The sequence below is a fragment of the Mesocricetus auratus genome, unplaced genomic scaffold, assembly GCF_017639785.1.
Source record: "Mesocricetus auratus isolate SY011 unplaced genomic scaffold, BCM_Maur_2.0 Super-Scaffold_100009, whole genome shotgun sequence".
In the NCBI taxonomy this organism is placed as follows: domain Eukaryota; kingdom Metazoa; phylum Chordata; class Mammalia; order Rodentia; family Cricetidae; genus Mesocricetus; species Mesocricetus auratus.
In genome coordinates this window covers 60,021,961-60,039,927 of record NW_024429193.1, presented here as the reverse complement: position 1 = coordinate 60,039,927, position 17,967 = coordinate 60,021,961, and the positions used below count along the sequence as shown (strand labels likewise).

General features: G+C 44.0%; 1 non-coding gene across 1 annotated transcript; it reads left to right on the top strand.

Moving 5' to 3' along the window:
- The first annotated feature begins 14,786 nt into the window (after positions 1 to 14,786).
- Positions 14,787 to 14,857, top strand: Trnag-ccc. Its single transcript has one exon. It is a non-coding gene; the product is annotated as a tRNA-Gly (tRNA).
- Positions 14,858 to 17,967: the final 3,110 nt, after the last annotated feature.

The following is a 17,967-nucleotide window of genomic DNA, read 5'->3' as shown; positions in this document are numbered from 1 at the left end:
AGCCCAGCCTCGAACTCACCGAGATCCTCCTGCCTCTGCCTCTGGGATTAAAAGCGTGCGCCACCACCACCCAGCTAGTCCACTGAGATTTAAAGATCGCTACAGTGGGGTAGCTGGCTGACACACATGAATGCCAAGAAGAAAGATCTGGAAAGAATTCTGGGTGTCCTGAGGGAGACAGGTAAGCCTCAATTTACTGAGATTCCATCAAATACTGCTTTCATAATTCTTACACTATTTTCTTACCATGGTTTTCTGCTGCATGAATGCACCATAATTTATTTCACCAGCTTCTCTTCAGGCACATGCAGGTTACTGCTAATTTCTAACCATTATGACCATAACTTTTTTATGACCCTAACTTATATTTGTATGTTGCTAATATCCAGGCGATCACTCTTCTTATATATTTTCTCACTTTTTCCTCATGCTAGCCTAGACGTGGGTGCTGTTGTTACCTCCATTTAAAAGTGAAAAAATCAATTCAATTACTTGTGGAGTGTGTGGAGGGGATGAGAAGTGACATATAAATTATATATGTAGTATGTACATATATATTGGAGAAGTAGTTTTCAAAACCAGACAGTTTGATCTCCTTTACATCCTCATGAACAGAATATAACCCTGGCTCCCTCACCTCTGGAAATCCCAGTGTCAGCGTGGATGACACTGGGAGTAAGGACTGCTGAGGTAGAGGGATGAGCACCCACGATCCTTTTTTTTCTAATAAATATCTGTAGTTTCCAAATGAAATACCCACTGTCATAAATCTGAGTCTGTAAGAGAGAGCTAGGGACATGGGACACATTTCATAATTAACCAGACAGTAGTGTCTAACATTTAATGGCCAATGAAAATTACAATGGCCACAGGGATCATGAAAGAACCCACACGCGTGTGTGACATGGACATGTCACATACAGATGATCTGTTTCCCATAGCCTCACTCTCACATGCTTTGCGGTTTTAAAGTTGCTCCAGGACACTTCTCTAGAGTGAATGCAAAGAGTTATTTGGTGGTGTCGTCCCTACCGTGGAAAATTACCTATGGTCAATTGTTTGATACATCTCTAAATTAAGATACTTTAAACCTCGCAAAGAACTGACTACAACTGCTTCACACATTTAATGACAAAGCAGCCAGTAATGCTTACTCAATTGTGTGTGTGTGTGTGTGTGTGTGTGTGTCTGATTTTATACAGGGTCTCATGCATCCCCGGCTGAAGATGATCTTAAACTTCTAATCCTCTTGCTTCCACCTCAAGAGTACGAGGAGGACAAATACCATCTGCCCACCATGCCTTTTATACAGAGCCAAAGATGGAACCCAGGGGTCATGAATGCCAGGCAAGCTCTGCCAGCGGTCACATCCCCAACCCCACAATTTAATGGAAATTGTACATAATTGGGCTGGAGGGAGGTACATGGCTCTGCAGTTATAGCACTTGCCAGGCAAGCTCGAAGCCTGGAGTTTGAATCCCCAGAAATCTAAGTATGTTGTGGATGGGTGTGGCTGCCTTTAATTCCAGCCTCAGAATGCACACACCTAGATGCCTCAAGGGAAACTAGCTAGCAAGAAGAGCTGAATCAGCAGGCACTGTGTTTGATTGAGAGACTCTGACTTCGTGAATAAGATGACAGAGTAATAGATGATTAACTCTGGCCGGAATTCACATGCGTGTATATACACAGCACACTCAGCCATAGACGTGCAAAAACATTTGTACATACACCTGCACACAACATGAAAAAGGAAAAAGAAATTATACATAATTATCAAAATTACAAATATGCTTAATAAACATTGTATATGGCTTTATATTTTAATGTTGCTGAGAGTGGAACCAAGTTCAGTGCTCTGCAACTAACTATACTCCAAGTCCTATAATAGTTTTCCACCAGGTGAAATAGGCAGCTTTGGCGTGTTGACTAATGTGAGAAGAGCTTTACCGGAGATTCACATGAAGCAGACATGGCATTTGCCTTCACCTACCATTCCTGTTAACACAAAGTCCCCACCAGAAACCACTGATGTCCTAATTCTGCTATACCTACCTATCTTTCCTGGTTTAGGCATCTTCAAATGAGAGCAACGTTAGAAATATGTCTTCACGCGTGCTTTTGTGGCAGCCTTTGGAGTTTGTGGTTCTGTGATTTCCTTTCTAGGCTGTTTCAATTCTAGATGAGCAGGCTGTTTCTTCTGATTCCACCCTTGGTCACCATGAACACTTACTTCATCAATCCGTTTGCCTCCTATTCCTATGCACCCCTGGAATCTGCATAATGATTCATTTCGTCTTACTGTTTGCTATTACACACACATTTTCCATTATTCCTAGAGAGATGTGGTCACTGTGCCTTGTTTGCTTTGTCGGGAAACAGGAACTTCGCACAAATCTCCCCTCTGGCTTTTAACCTTCTGATGATTCCGGGCAGGAGCAGATGCGGAGGCTCTAGTCAAAGACCTTCGCTGAGTCCTGTCCACAATGAGGCTGCTGGGTCATAGAGCTTAATGCCCCAGTCTTCCTTGCCCCTCCAGCAACATCTTGAAAATCATAGCAACAGAACAGGAGGGCCCTGTAGACAGAAGGAGTAGAGGTGACGAGAAGGGACATAAGAGGTTGGCCACAGATTCTTCCCACAAAGGATTTCAAGTATGTCCCAGACAGAGCCCACAGTGGCCTTGGGACTGATAACTCCAGTCTCTTTGAAATGACTAAGCCAACTTCATCTTATTCTGACTCCATTTTGAGTTTGCTTAGGTGACTCTCAGGCCTCCCCTGCCTCCCCACAACAGTCACACCTGTCTTGGCAGTGTTGATCCTACCAAGTAAGAATGGAAATCATCATCCAAATTAAAACCAATGAAGCAGGCATATTTACTCTGCATAGGACTGGCTCTCCTAAGTGGGGCTGGAGAGTACGGTGTGGGTTAACTTTTCAGGCCTCCTTTTATAGGCAAAATGGGAATTTTATAGGCTCTATTTATTTATTTTTAAATTTAAATTAGAAACAAGGTTGCTTCACATATCAATCCTAGGTCCCTCTCCCTTTCCTTCCTCCCATGCCCTCCCTCCAATCCCCCCATAGCCCCTCATTTCCCCAGGGAGGGTGAGGCCCTCCATGGGGGTGTCCATAGTCTGTCATTTCATCCAGGGCAGGGCCTAGACCCTCCCCCAAGAGTCCAGGCTGAGAGTGCATCTCACATTGTTGGATGGGAGTCCAAAGTCCATTTGTATGCCAGGAATAAATACTAATCTACTACCCAAGGCCCAGTAGATTGCCTAGGCCTCCTCACTGACACCCACATTCAGGGGGTCTTGATCAGTCCCATGCTGGATTCCCAGCCATCAATCTGGGATTCAAGAGCTAACCCTTGTCAGGTTAGCTGTTTCTAGGGGTTAAACCAGCCCAGTTTTAACCCCTTTGCTCATCAGTCCTCCCTCTCTGTCACTGGGTTCCTTGAGTTCAGCTCAGTGTTTAGCTGTGGGAATCTGCCTCTGCTTCCATCAGCCATTGGATGAAGGTTCTGTTCCCCAGACTCTCTGGCCATGGGATTGTAGGCTGGCACTCCCCAGATCTATGTCTAAAATCCATATAAGAGGGAGTACATGCCATGTTTCCCTTTTTGTCACTGGGTTACCTCACTCAGGATGGTTTCTTCTAGTGCCATCCATTTGCCTACAAATTTCAGGATTCCATTGTTTTTTTTTTTCTGCTGAATACTACTCCATTGTGTAAATGTACCATATTTTCTCTATCCACTCTTCAGTTGAGGGGCATCTAGGTTGCTTCCAAGTCCTGGCTATTACAAATAATGCTGCTATGAACATAATGGAATAGATGTCCTTGTTGTATGAATGTGCATCTTTTGGATATATGCCTAAGAGTGGAATTGCTGGGTCTTGTGGTAGACTGATTTCCATTTTCCTGAGGAATCTCCATACTGATTTCCAAAGTGGCTATACAAGTTGGCACTCCCACCAGCAGTGGAGGAGTGTTCCCCTTTCTCCACAACCTTTCCAGCATAAACTGTCATTGTTTTTTTTTTTATTTTAGCCATTCTGGCAGGAGTAAGATAATATCTCAGAGTTGTTTTGATTTGCATTTCCCAGATGGCTAGGGATGTTGAGCACTTTCTCAAGTGTCTCTCAGCCATTTTAGACTCCTCTATTGAGAATTCTCTATTTAGCTCTGTAGCCCACTTTTTAATCGGCTCCTTTGGTGTTTTGGAGACTTGCTTCTTGAATTCTTTGTAAATTTTGGAGATTAGCCCTCTGTCAGATATGGGGTTAGTGAATATCTTTTCCCATTCTGTGGGCTGTAGGCTCTATTTATTGTATTTTGGCTTTTCTATTTTGTTTTCTTGTTTTCAAGTCTGTCTTTATTAGATAGTAAAATTTCTATGAAATTGGGGGTCCCCATTAAATATCATTTGCTTTAGCTCCACAATTTCTTAAAATGCAAAATGTCAACTTTGTGATAAGTTGTGTTATTAAGTACATGACAATGTGTCCATGTTTGTCCAATTCTGGTTTTTCTTTTGGTGTTTTGATCATTTTCTCACATATTGTTTCATTACTTCCTTCAAGGCTATTTCTAAATGCCTGGAGTTTTAATTAGCACACAGAGTGATAGGCTTCATCCTGTTTCCACAAGGCTCTCTTTCCCCTCAATAACCCCCCCTCCTCCTCCTGCTGGGCCCCTCCCTCCAGCAGCCCCCACTTCTCTCCCAAACTACATGCGTTCTATCTCTTCTCCTCCCCCCCCTTAACTGGACACCTACCTGAGTGCCCGGCAATCCTCTTCCTACTTTTATGGCCTGCTTTTATTGGTCTGGCTTTTATCTTTATTGTGCTGTCCCTGCTTCTTACTGTGGTTCTGTCCCATCCCTTTGTTGTGTTAGGTTTGTGACAGGGTCTTGCTGGCCTCAAACTCATAATCCCCCAGCTGCTTGAGTGGCTGGATGACGGCACACAACCCCACGCCTGCCTGTTCTTTTTCTGACCACGTCAGTCCCTTGCTAACAGGGCTCATTTTAACCACTTCTAATGTAGTAGTGGGTTTCCTTTTCATCCTAACTACCGTTTCAGCTTCATCCAATCCTATAACTCATATTTATGGTCTCTTTTCTTGTTATTGTTTTGTAGTGTGTGTGTGTGTGTGTGTGTGTGTGTGTGTGTGTGTGTGTGTTTGAGGCAGGCTTTCTCTGTAGTCCTGGCTGTCCTGGAACTCACTCTGTAGACCAGGCTGGCATTGAACTCAGATCTGCCTGTCTCCGCCTCCCAAGTGCTGGGATTAAAGGGGTGCTCCACCCCCACCTGATTACTTAGGATCCCTTAACAACTTTTTTTTTAAATAAATACTTAAAACTTCCTTTCGCTGTTTGCTTTTCCTGTTTCCATTTCCTTTTCTCAGTATTTAAAATGTTATACACTACTCTATGATTATTTTGCCAGAAGTGCACATGGATGTTTTATATAAGAATGGTGATAGCCATCAGCATGAAATCCTCAGAGAAGAGTCCCCTCACCACACAGCTAATGTCAAAGTGAAACACTACTCCTGATTAGTTATTTTTTTCTTCTCAATTTGACACAAGCCAGAATTGTCTGAGGAGAGGCACCTCAGGTGAGAAAATAGCTCCATCAGATTGCCTATAAGGAAGCCCATAGGGCATCTTATGACTGATTGACGTGGGCAGGGCAGGGCCACCCCTGGTCACGTGGCCCTGGTGGACTAAGAAAGCAGGCAGAACACACCATGAGGGCCACGCCAGTAAGCGTTCCTCCGCGGCTTCGGCTTCAGTTCCTGCCTCCTGGTTCCGGCCTTGGCCTCTCTTCATGATGGGCTGTAACTGTAAACTGAAGTACGTCCTGTCCCCACACGCTAATCACAGCAACACGCGGCTCTAAGCTATTTCCTGACTGTAGGACCTTCCATGCCCACCTCCTCGGGCGTCTGGGTTTACGGTGGGTGATTTCTCTCTCGTGCGCATACAGTCACACTGTTTTTTTCCTTTCCATGGCCAAACGAGGGGCTTTGTCAAGACTTCTGAGATGAGTTCTAACAGACCGGTCAATCATTCAGATCCTCTTTATTCTCTACCAGATTTGAGTAAAAGCCCAACATTTAAAAGACACGAAAAAACAACAAGCACACACACAAAAAAATATGTCTGTGGGGTGTTTAGGAGAAATAGTGAAGTTGACAGAAAGGCATGTGCTTCTGTTGCTTAATTGAATCACATGTTTCCCCATTTCCAGGGCCAGCTCTTTTTCAAAAATTTCTTCATGGTGTGGTTTGAGAAGACACCCTGGCTTGTTTTTCAGAATAGGAAGATTACTCTTTGCTGTGTTCACACGGAGTGCAGACCTCAATGTGCGTGCGTGAGCGTGCGTTGGTTACATAGTCAGCGTTTTTCACTTCTGTATTGGAGTCTACACATTCATAAACAGAGTCGATTCCCTGACTCGTTTGTGTCTTGCTTCGTAAGGACTCTCAGATGATATCATCAAAATGCTTGGTGACGAATCCAAATGTCAGCATGTATGAGCAGTGCTTCCTTCTGTCCTTGTCAACGCAGAGGACAATTTGGATCCAAAATTAGAAATATGGCATTTTTGTCAGTTTCTGGTTACAAATATTTACTTAATGATACATTTTAAAACCCTACCACTAGCCTAAAATAAATTAAGTGTAACTTTGATTCTATTATTTTGTTTTGTTTTGTTTTTGAGATATTGTAGTAGCCCCGACTGTCCTGGAACTCCCTTTGTAGACTGGGCTGTCCTCACACTCACAGATATCTCCCTACCTCTGCCTCCTGAGTGCTGGAGTTAAACGTGTGGTGTGCCACCACCGCCCAGTGATTCTATTATTTAATAGAAAAAAGTAACTCAATACCCAACATAAACAAAAAATATAGCTTAAATAGACTTAAGTATTTTTTCTTTACAGAAAGATTTCTTATATTTACCAAGGAGAAAGAAAAGATTTTGTGTAGACCATGGTCAGTGGAGGAGAGAATAGAGACTCCGTGTCACACAGGCATTTGACATCACATTTAAATGTGATTAACATTTCCCTTTCCCTAAGACTTCCCTCAAGCCAGGCGGTGGTGGCGCACGCCTTTAATCCTCAAATTAAAAATAACCACAAGGAGGCTCTCTAGAGCCCTGTGATAATGATCATGCATGGTGAATTGATACCTGAAGACAGTATTGTCATGTAATTCCTTTGTTTGACACATACATGCAAAGCAGTGTTCAGGACTCATGTAAGCCTGACTAAGGTGCTGTAATCCCAGCACTTGGGAGATGGAAGCAGGAAGATCAGGAGTTCAAGATCAGCCTGGGCTTTATGAGCCTCTGTTTCAAAGAAGCAGAAGTCAAACATATGTGTGTGTGTGTGTGTGTGTGTGTGTGTGTGTGTGTGTATACATTTTAACATATATTGTATTTTTGGGGGGGTGAAAAGCCATGCTAAACATAAAGGAGTCATCCAGAAGTATCATTAATTAATCGATCACATGAGGGTAGCAGATGCCAAAAGTTAACACGTATTATGGACATACTACAGATATTTCACAGGAATTCCCAGGTCCATTATCCATGGATAGAGGAGACTTGAGACCTAGGAACAGAAACTCGTCCAACCTAAGATTTAAACTGTATCTTTCTAGAACAATGGTGCTACAACTCTTTAATACAGTTCCTAATGTTGTGGTGACCCCCCCAACCATAAATTATTTTCTTTGCTGCTTCATAACTATAATTTTGCTACTGCTATGACTCATAATGTAAATATTTGTTTTTCAATGATCTTGGGGGTTGTGACCTATGAGTTGAATACTGCTGCTCTAGAAAATGCCATTTAGTATATTTTTATTTTTCAAAAATAATATTCACAATAAAATTAAGAAGAGCTAACTGCTTTTAGTTTCAAGAGTTTATAGGTCAGAAAGGGATTGAGCAGGCTATAATTCATTTTTCATTTTAATAACTCCATTGCTAGAGGCTTTCTGTTAACTACTGGTTAGGGAGATCAGAAAATTTCCTTCCACTTACCGTATGAGGAATGGATCTGTAACAGGAAAAATAAAAACCCAAAGTCAGATATCTGGGTTCAAGCTTCAAGGTGAAGATCAGAGAAGCAAAACAGCCAATCCACTAGCTCTTGCCTCTACCTCAGGCTGAAAGGGCTGTGCTGTCTCCATGAATACTCAGAAACAAAAAGCTCTGAGTTCGGTCTCCTCCTGCCTTACCTTTCTTTCTCTGCCATACCATTCCTGTCTCCACCTCCCTAGTGCTGGGATTAAAATCATTTGAACCCAAGTGCTGGCATCAAAGGTGTGAGCTCTGTTACTCTTCCCTGCTGTGTAGGCCAGGGTAGCCTTGAACTCAGAGAGATCCATCTGCCTGTCTCATGAGTCCTGGGATTAAAGGTGTGGCCACCATTGCCTGGCACTACGGTTTGCTAGTATGACTGTTGGGATTAAAGGTGTGTATGTATCACCACTGCCTGACCTCTATGGCTTGTGGCTGGCTTTGCTTTCTGAACCCTCAGATGAGCTTTAATAAATCATAAATAATATATCACCTCATGGATCAAATCATTTCAATTGCTCCTTACTTCCATTGTTCTAAGTTTCAAGAATACATCTTCATGATGTAATTCACCATCCAAGGACTCTTCCTAGGCTTGTAGCCCAGACTCAGCTTGCCTTAAACATTACAGGCTCTACAGAAAACAATATTTTTAAATATCTGATCTCTGAAGACAGCCTGCTACTTAAAAGATAAGAGTGCAAGGAGCTGGAGAGCTGGCTCAGGGTTACGAGCACTTCCTGCTCTTGCAGAGGACCCAGGTTCAGTTCCCAGTGCCCACCTTGGGCAGCTCACAACCACCTGTGGTTCCAGAGGGATCTGATGCCTCTGGCCTCCGTGGGCACCTGCACTCATGTGCATATGCCTACACATAACTAAAAATAAAATTAATTATTCCCTCAAAATGTATGTGCCTGTAATCTCAGCACTCAAAAGGTTAAAACAGAATAGAAGGATCAAGAATGTGGGCTACATAGCAAGAAAAAGGCAAACAGGAACAGTCACAATGACCGTTGCCAGACCCAGCATTAAATTATGCATGAACCTGTAGCATAGACTCCATGATGGCTGGGGTGCTCCTTACAGTTGGAAATGATCCCAGGATTGTGACACCGTACAGTCCTAACCCAGAGCATCTGGAGGACACAATGATCCAGAATTGCTGTCAGTTCGCTGATGTCCTCGAGTGATTCCTAGAGCAGCAGTGCTGGTTCAGCCGCTAACCCTGCCCTGGGAAAGATGAGCACCTGACGGGAAGCCTCGCTTTTGCTTTATTTATTTATTTTAGCAATGCATACTCAATGATAATAAGCACTAGGGTACTGGGTACTAGATCCTCAATATGTCAGTGATACAGAAAATTTATTTTATAATATCCCGCCTAAAATTGCTCAGTAAACAAGCAACTGGAAGGGTTTTACCTAGAAAGGTTTTTTTCTTTTTAGTGTCAGATAAACATTCAGGGTTACAAGAGGCTCAGGGACCACACTGGATACCAGTCAATTAGGAGGACCCAGCAGAAGAACCACAGCTCTCTTTAAAGAACCACAGTTTGCAACAGGAACTGCTTTCCAGGTGGCGACGGTGGGGGAGGGGCTCATCCATCCCTCACTGCCACATGCAGGGGTAGGGTGTGTGCGAGGGGTGGACACTGGTATGCTTGCTCAGAAGCTGGTTTAGAAATTCCCCTCGAAGGGACTTACTAGAGTGGGTTCCGATGTCTACACAGGTGTTCGTAGCTTGCCTGCATCGCATACTCAGAAACTCTAACCATACCCTCTGATCGGGGGAGCTGGGCCTTTTCCCCTGAGCCAGGCGCAGCCCATCAGTCAGGAGCCAAGGTGCCAATAAATCCGACTGTTGCTGAACCAGCCTGCCTCCCCTCGTAGGTCTGAAAGCCATTTTATAGTAAAGACAAACCAGATCAAACCTCTGTTTCTCAAGGATTAGGTTATGTGCCGCCTGTAACCTTAGCTCAAATGGTTCTGTGCTGCCTGTTCCAGGAAACAGTAACCTTGTCTTTGTTTCAAAAAGTTGTTGTAACCATCTTCCAACCCTACCTTTGTTTCTAAAGGTTGTTATGACTACCTTGTTCTGACCACCTTGCAATCATGTCTTTGTTTCAGGAGGTCATTAGGAATAACTTGTCATGTTTACGCTCTGCTCCTGTAACCCCACCTGTTTTGCCCACCAAATTCCCCCTTTGGAAACCCCTACCCTGAGCTTAAAAACCTTGTCTTCCTCACATCCAATGCTGACCTCTTGAACTCCACCTTAGGGAGAGGCAAGGCAGCCTGTGCACACGAATAGAAAAACCTTGCTTTAATTAATTGCTTGCTTTAATTATAATTAATAGCTTGCTTTAATTAATTTGGCCATAGTGATTTGGGTCAGTGGTCTTTCTCCTCAGATCTTTGGGATTTAACACTGGAAAGTCAAAGTTCTGATTATCATGTAGAGAAAGGAAAGGGTTCTGTTAACACATCAATAATTTGTACACACAAATTATTGGAAACGATAAAAAACAGATTTGGGGGTCAAATAGGAATTACTAAATGAAATAAAAGTAACAAAATCAACAACTCAGTGGGAGTTTAACAAAACAGCAGTCACTCCCGAGAGTCAGTGCAGGATAAGGAAGGAAAAAGAAACCCAAGACACAGAGCAAAGCAAGACTCACTAAACACACCCTGAGACGCAGCAAATGGTGAGAACCAGGCAAGAACACGGAGGGGTTTGAAGACAGACAGGGTCTCGGCTTTTCAGCAATACCAGAGTGTGTGGGACAGACAAGTGGCTGCCTGAGGAAGGGTGTTTTGGCAAGCGTAGAGGAAATGTGATGGCGCACAGGGCATGGGTGTCATTGGTTATTTATTGAGGGAAATTACTTACATGAGAAACCCATAACCCAGGCTAGTCTCTGCAGCCTTTTGAGACCTGACCAGAATCCCGAAAACGAGTGAGTGCCCCTCCCCCCAGCCTTTTATTCCACACTGGTGTGGTCAGTGCCACAGGTACCTAGATCTCTCCCTTCACATGCCCATCTGAGTTCAATCCCTAGAATCCCCGTGAAAGCTGAAGGAAAGAACTGACCCCACACCATTGTCTGCCTCCCACCTCTACACACACACACACACACACACACACACACACACACACACACACACACACACGCATGCACTCACGCACGCATGCACGCACGCGCACGCACACGTGCATGTTATAACAAATTTAAAACTTAATGGAAATGTAAGTCAACAGATTTCACAAGGTTAACCCATCAAACAAGATAGAGAGAAATTGATAACTCTGCCCAACACAGGAAAACTTTAGAAAACCAAAGACAACAATTCATCACCAGCAGACAACAGATCAACATTAAGAAAAAGCTTCGATTCTGCTTCTCGCAAAAAAAGGGAAATGGTCTCACACGGAAAGATAAAGACTCGGAATGAAGTGTTGGACAAGATAGAGACCCATGTGGTAAAATCTACACAGTATTATATCTTTGTTAGGCTTTCTATTGCTGTGATGAAACGCCATGACCAAAAGCTAGTTGGGGAGGAGAGGGTTAATTTGGTTTACATTTCCATATCACTGTCATCAAAGGAAGTCAGGACAGGAACTAAAGCAGGACAGGAACTTGGAGGCAGGAGTTGATGCAGAGGCCATGGAGGGGTGCTGCTTACTGGCTAGCTCCTCATGGCCTGCTCAGAACCCAGGACCACCAGCCCAGGGATGGCACTACTCACAATGGGCTGGGCCCTCCCCATCAGTCACAAATTAATGAAATGTTCTACAAGTCTTCCTGCAGCCGGATCTTATGGGACATTTTCTTAATCCCTCAATTGCTCATTCTCTCAGATGACTTTAACTTGTGTGAAGTTGACATAAAACTATCCAGCACATAGAAATACGGGAATAATTTTCTGGTGTGTTAGCCTTCATCACTGCGACAAAATACCTGAGATAAACAACTAGTAAGGAAGAAAAGATTATTTTGGCTCAGGGTTTGAGAGGCTTCCATCTGTAGTTACTTAGTCTTGCTTCTTTGGACCCACGTTGTGGGGTAGCATGTTTGTTTTACTATGTAAAGACGGATTGCTGGTTCACCTTGTCTGCCTAAGGCACCTGATTGCTCTAATGAAAAGCTGAGTGGCCAGTAGCTAGGCAGGAAGGGTGGGTTGTGTGTTGTTTAGACAGCCTTGGACTCTCGATCATTATCTTCTGCCTTCCTAGTGGTGTGATGCCACCACTAGGCATGTGCCACCAAACAATCACCCCAGAGCCCATGTTTGTAACCACCTGGTGGGATCCGTGAGGGAGACCTCAGGATGACACCCTTCTGGCACAAGGATGGGTGACAGTGCATGCGAGACTTTTTGTCATTATGACAATCCCAGAGAGAAACAGTTTTGAGGAGGCCAGGTTTCTTTGGGCTCACAATGTCTGTCCATGGCCAGAGGGCTTGTTGCTGTGGCCTGACATGGGTCACCTCTCTGCAGACAGGAAGAGAGCCCAGTGCTAAGACACTCCTTCAGGACACATCCCCGTAACTTTTCCCTGTTAGGCCTCGTCTTCTAAACATTTCAACACCACCCAAAGTAGTGTCACCATCAGAAACACACGAGCTGGGGTGGGGAAGGGTATTTCATGTTGAAACCACAACATGTCCAAACACGTAGCCTTCTGTTGCTCAGTGCTTACCAGCTCTTCTGTCTCCCTCCTACCATAGACCCAGTGCTCATAGATACGGCTTCTTTATGCAGCCTGCCTCCCTCGTCACTGAACCAACAGCACCCAGAGACTCTGAAACCTTTAAGAAGCAGTTCCTAGTGACAGGTCTTCAGATCATTGAGACATGCCTTTGACCCGGATAGTGGGGCCCCAGCGGCTTCCTCTTTCTCTTTCCCTGGTTGTTTGGTAAAGGATTTTGTTCCATAGTTGCATAGACCATGATATCTAGCCTCGCCACAGCTCCAAAAGCAGCAGAGTCAATCAAAAGTGGTCTAAGATTTCTGTGATAGTTTCTTTGTCAACCCGACACAGCTAGAGTTATTTGGGAAGAGGGGAGTGAGAAAACGCCTCCACAGGCGGCCTGTAGATGAGTCTATGGGGAGTTTTCCTGACTAATGATTGAGGTGGGAGGGCCCAGTCACCCCTGGGCAGGCTGAGCAAGCCAATCAGCAGCAGCCTCCATGGTCTCTACTTCAGTCCTGTCTCTAGATTCTTTCCCAGACTACCCTTCATGAAGGACTAGACACTGTAAAATAAGATAAGCCCCCTTCTCCCCAGGTTTTTATCATGGTGTTTACAGTATCACTATCACAGTAGCAGGAACCTGAGACAACTTCTGAAACTATGAGTTAAAGTAACATGGACTCCTTATGTTGACTTTTCTTCAGTGTTTGTTATAGCGTTAGAAGATGAGTAGCACACGCTATATCAATAGATACACTTTTGTTTTGAATATAGATGCGTCCAGATTTATAATGCAAAATGGTCCCTTGGGATACAATGTTGCAAATGGACCAGAGTAGGCTAGAGTGGCTGTAGGGAAGGCAGTTTTTGAGCCATTTATATTTAATGGATATAAGAAGTAATGTAAGAAGGAGTGCAGTTGAAGATAGGGCCTTGAGTTTGGAGAGAGGTCAGTAAATCTAAACAACTAAACTAGGAACACATTGTAGTATTGAGAGACTGGGAGTCTTTGTCTAAGGGAAAGGGCAAATTGTGGGTGGGGCAGTAAGATTATTGTGAATGAGGGTACATGGACCAGGCAGGGACAGGGACAAGTTTCTGTGACGGACTGAAACTCTCAGAACAGCACTACTCATACAAAGATCACGGTGCTGACATGGAGGGTGCCATGGCATACCAACCTAGGATTCACTGGTGTGCGGCGCTGCAGAATTCGTGAGTCTAAGATGCGTCTGAGGTTTCCTGTAAGTTTAGGAGTTGGGAGCAGTGAGTGCAAGTTTGCAGACTGGGAATGCTTGCAGTTCAGTTGATGCATGTGGCCCTTAGAAGGTGGATTTGTCAAAGTTATCTGTGCCTTAGGGGTTGGGCAAAGGGCAGCTAGAAGCAGTCGCTGCAAGGTAAGCATGGAGCTGGAGTTTCTTGCAGAGCTCAGGTTTATGATTTGGTCAGCACCTGAGTCCAGAACCTGATGCCTTGACTTGTCAGTAACAGTAGCACAATTATGCAGGGTGACTCTTGTCTTTAAAAAAGTTAGGAGGACTCCTGGCACCGAGGCAGCTATTCTAATTAATTTAGTTCCCTCCTGAGGGATTGAGGAAACAGATCTCTCCAACATTTAAATTCTGTCAGAACAGAAAAAGAAGGCACGTACTATTGTTACAATAATTAGGAGAGGCTGATCAACTCAAAAAACATAGATAATATGATCAACCACAAAACTAACTCTTCAATCCGAAATTAAAAATTGAAGCGTGGGAATCAGAAATAAGAGGTTCCTGAAGCCTAAAAGCTACTTTTCTGGTTGTGTTGGGCCAGGCAAATCAGACACTGATGGTTTCCTCTAGTACAATGCTTGTTTCAAAGCAACTGGTTTGGATGCGTTAGCTATATTTTAGCCAACTCTGGTGCCAAATCAAAACACACACCCTTGCTGAAGAAATTATGTCCTTCTGTCCTTCAACGTGGTCCGCATGGAAGGCATTGGTGGTTCAGTGGTAGAATTCTCGCCTCCCACGCGGGAGACCCGGGTTCGATTCCCGGCCAATGCAGTGTTTTCAAGCTTCAGTTTTATATTTCTACCTAATTACCCATTAGATTCACAGTCTTGCCGTTCTCCGACCGCATCCGAGGCTTAAGCTTTGAAAATGGTGGAGTTGCAGGCTTGTTTTCTTAGAACCAAAGAAACTCCAAAAGACAAGGTCGTCCCCTATTTCTGCTGACCACTGGGTGCGGTTCCCTACAATGAAAGGAGAGATTCACCGAGGCAGGCCCTGGGCGGATCCATTGCCCTGGAAACCCAGATTCGGAAGCAGGCAGGCCGGGGTTGGCGAACCACAACACCAGAGGACCCGGATGCCCCGGATGTAGGAGCCCAGTTTGTCACCACCGCTAGACACTGTGCTCTCCGTGTGTTCCACAGGCCCTTTGGAGTTCGAAAAAGGAAGGAATCCATCTCTCTCTCTCTCTCTCTCTCTCTCTCTCTCTCTCTCTCTCTCTCTCTCTCTCTCTCTCTCTCTCTCTCTCTCTCTCTCTCTGTGTGTGTGTGTGTGTGTGTGTTTATTTTTCAAGACAGAGTTTCTTTCTGTGTAGCCTTGGCTTTCCCAGAACTCACTCTGTAGACCAGGCTGACCTCCAACTCATGGCTCAATATTTCTTTTTTCTTTTTTTTTTTTTTCCAGGCACAAACTTTTTATTTTTTTTAATTTTTTTTTATTTTATTTTCCAGTTTAAATTTAGATAAGAATCAAGGTTGCTTCACAAGTCAGTTCCAGGTCCCTCTCCCATTCCCTCCCTTCCTCCCGTGCCCTCCCCCAATATTTCTTTTTTCAATAATGCATGTACATCTGGGCATGGTGGTGCACGCCTTTAATACCAGCACTTGGGGAGGCAGAGGCAGGCGGATGGATCTCTGTGAGTTGGAGGCCGGCCTACAAAGCCAGAGCTTTACACACACACACACACACACACACACACACACACATCCTGTCTTGAAAAACCAAAATAAAATAATGTATGTACTTATTTGCATGCAAGTTTCTTTCTTTTGCTACTATGCCTTCCTGGGTTTTGTTACTAGATTGGTAGTGAGCTTTCAATGCTCTCATCTGACCATACTGTGCTAAAAATATCAGTTGTTGTTTTGAAGTTTTGCTTGTTTTTCTATTTTGTTTTGGCTTGTTTGGAAATCTCTGAATAAAAACTGTCACATGCTACATGACTGGCGTTTGCTTGCTTCTAACACTTCTCTCTGCACAGGGGGCAGGTTTTAAGGAGAATAACCCAGGAGAGCGTGTTGGTTAGTTTTGTCAGCTTTTCACTGCTGAAGTCATCTAGGAAGAGGAGCCCTCGGTGGAGACAACACCTCCATCAGACTGGCCTAGAGGCAAGTCTATGGGGCCTGTCCTGATTAGCGATTGATGAGAGACTAGATCACTGGGAGCAATGTTACCCTGGACAAGTAACCCTGGTGGTGTACCAGAGCAGGCTGGCAGAGAGATGCAAAGACACTAAGGGCATGAACCCCACAGTGTGTTCTCAGCAAAGGCACCATCGAGCCCACGTTGGCCTCCTCAGAAACGAGAAGCTCCCAATCTCTGTTGAGCTGGAATCCTATCTCCCAGGCCTGACTTTCAGTGAGTATGGGACAGCTGGACAGCACCTGGACTTGAATGGTGATCATCACTCCTCATGCTTTCCAAGAACCAGCGGGGGTGGGGGGGGGAGCAAGCCCCAGTCTGGGATGACACATTCACAAACCATGCTAACAAGGGACCTCTGTCCAGGTTAGATGATGAGTCTCCCCAAAACATTAATAAAAACTGAGGTACCTCTGTTTTAAAAATGGATAAGAGCTGAAGAGTAAGGACCCATGACATATACAAGGGAATTCAAAACACTAGTTATCAGGAAAATAGATGTTAAGATCATATGAAACATGGCTAAACACAGTAGTATAGCTGTATATAGAAGAGAGTACACAGAAGAGAGTGTATAGAAGAGAGTTTACAGAAGAGAGTGTATAGAAGAGAGTGTATAGAAGAGAGTGTATAGAAGAGAGTGTATAGAAGAGAGTGTATAGAAGAAAATACACAGAAGAGCAATATACAGGGCGGCAGGGTACATGTAAAAATGAAACCTTTTCACCGATGTTTAAGCAAGTTAGGAAGCATTGTTGTTGGTTCCAGCCAAGAGGGAGGACTGTTTAACCTTGTGGGACAGATGTACGTAATGGAGCCCCTGGAGAGGGCTCCTCAGGGGGAGCACTCCTGTTGCCATTTGGTCCCTTTGCTCTTTACTTCCCACTGCTTTCCAACCCTCACGGACTGATTCTGAAAGGTTGTCCTACAAAGCTACGAGTTAGGAGAGAAAAAGGCTATTGAAACAAAAGACCAAAACAAATCCAGGTATTTAACAGCTGATGACTTACCGGCTCTTAAACCTCTGTCTAAACTCACTCAGCATATTAAAACTTGGAGTAATTTAGTCTTATATGAAGAACAGAAGGAAGGGGAGTAAAAAGAAGTATTCCTCATGATTCCTCTGTAGTAGAAGAGATCCTTATTTCCAAAAGTCAGTGTAAGAATTATTAAAAGAAAACTTTAAACTAGCTACTCCGATGGTGAGGAGTCCCCTTATATTCTTTCTGATTTTGATGACCCACAGTCTATAATCCCAAGTTGTCTAAGACTTTTAATCAAGGAAGGAAGTAATAAGAGCCTCAACCAAGACAGGATTTTCAAAGTGCCTGCAGACAATGGCCTAGATATAATTTGTTTTAACTCCCTGTAACTATAACTCAAGTTGGATTTAATGAGGAATTCTCACAAGAAACTTCAATTTTACTCAGACTCCTATTACCTTTAAAACAATCAAGGACCTAAAACAAGCAGTAGTTACTTATGCAAAGAATTCTACTTCCACTAAAAGAACTTTACAAGGGCTGGTTACTGAATAGTGGTTAACCCATATGACTGGAAGGCTTAAGGAGGGCCATTCTAAAAGCCAGGCTTATTTACATTCCAGAACATGGTTGCAAGATGAAGCTAGTATTATGACTAGAAAAAAATCAGGAAATAAGTCTGCTCTTAATACCGATCAGGGGTCACCATGCTGTCGTTCATGTGGGTGACTCCCCACCCCGGAACACCCTCGGTTATCA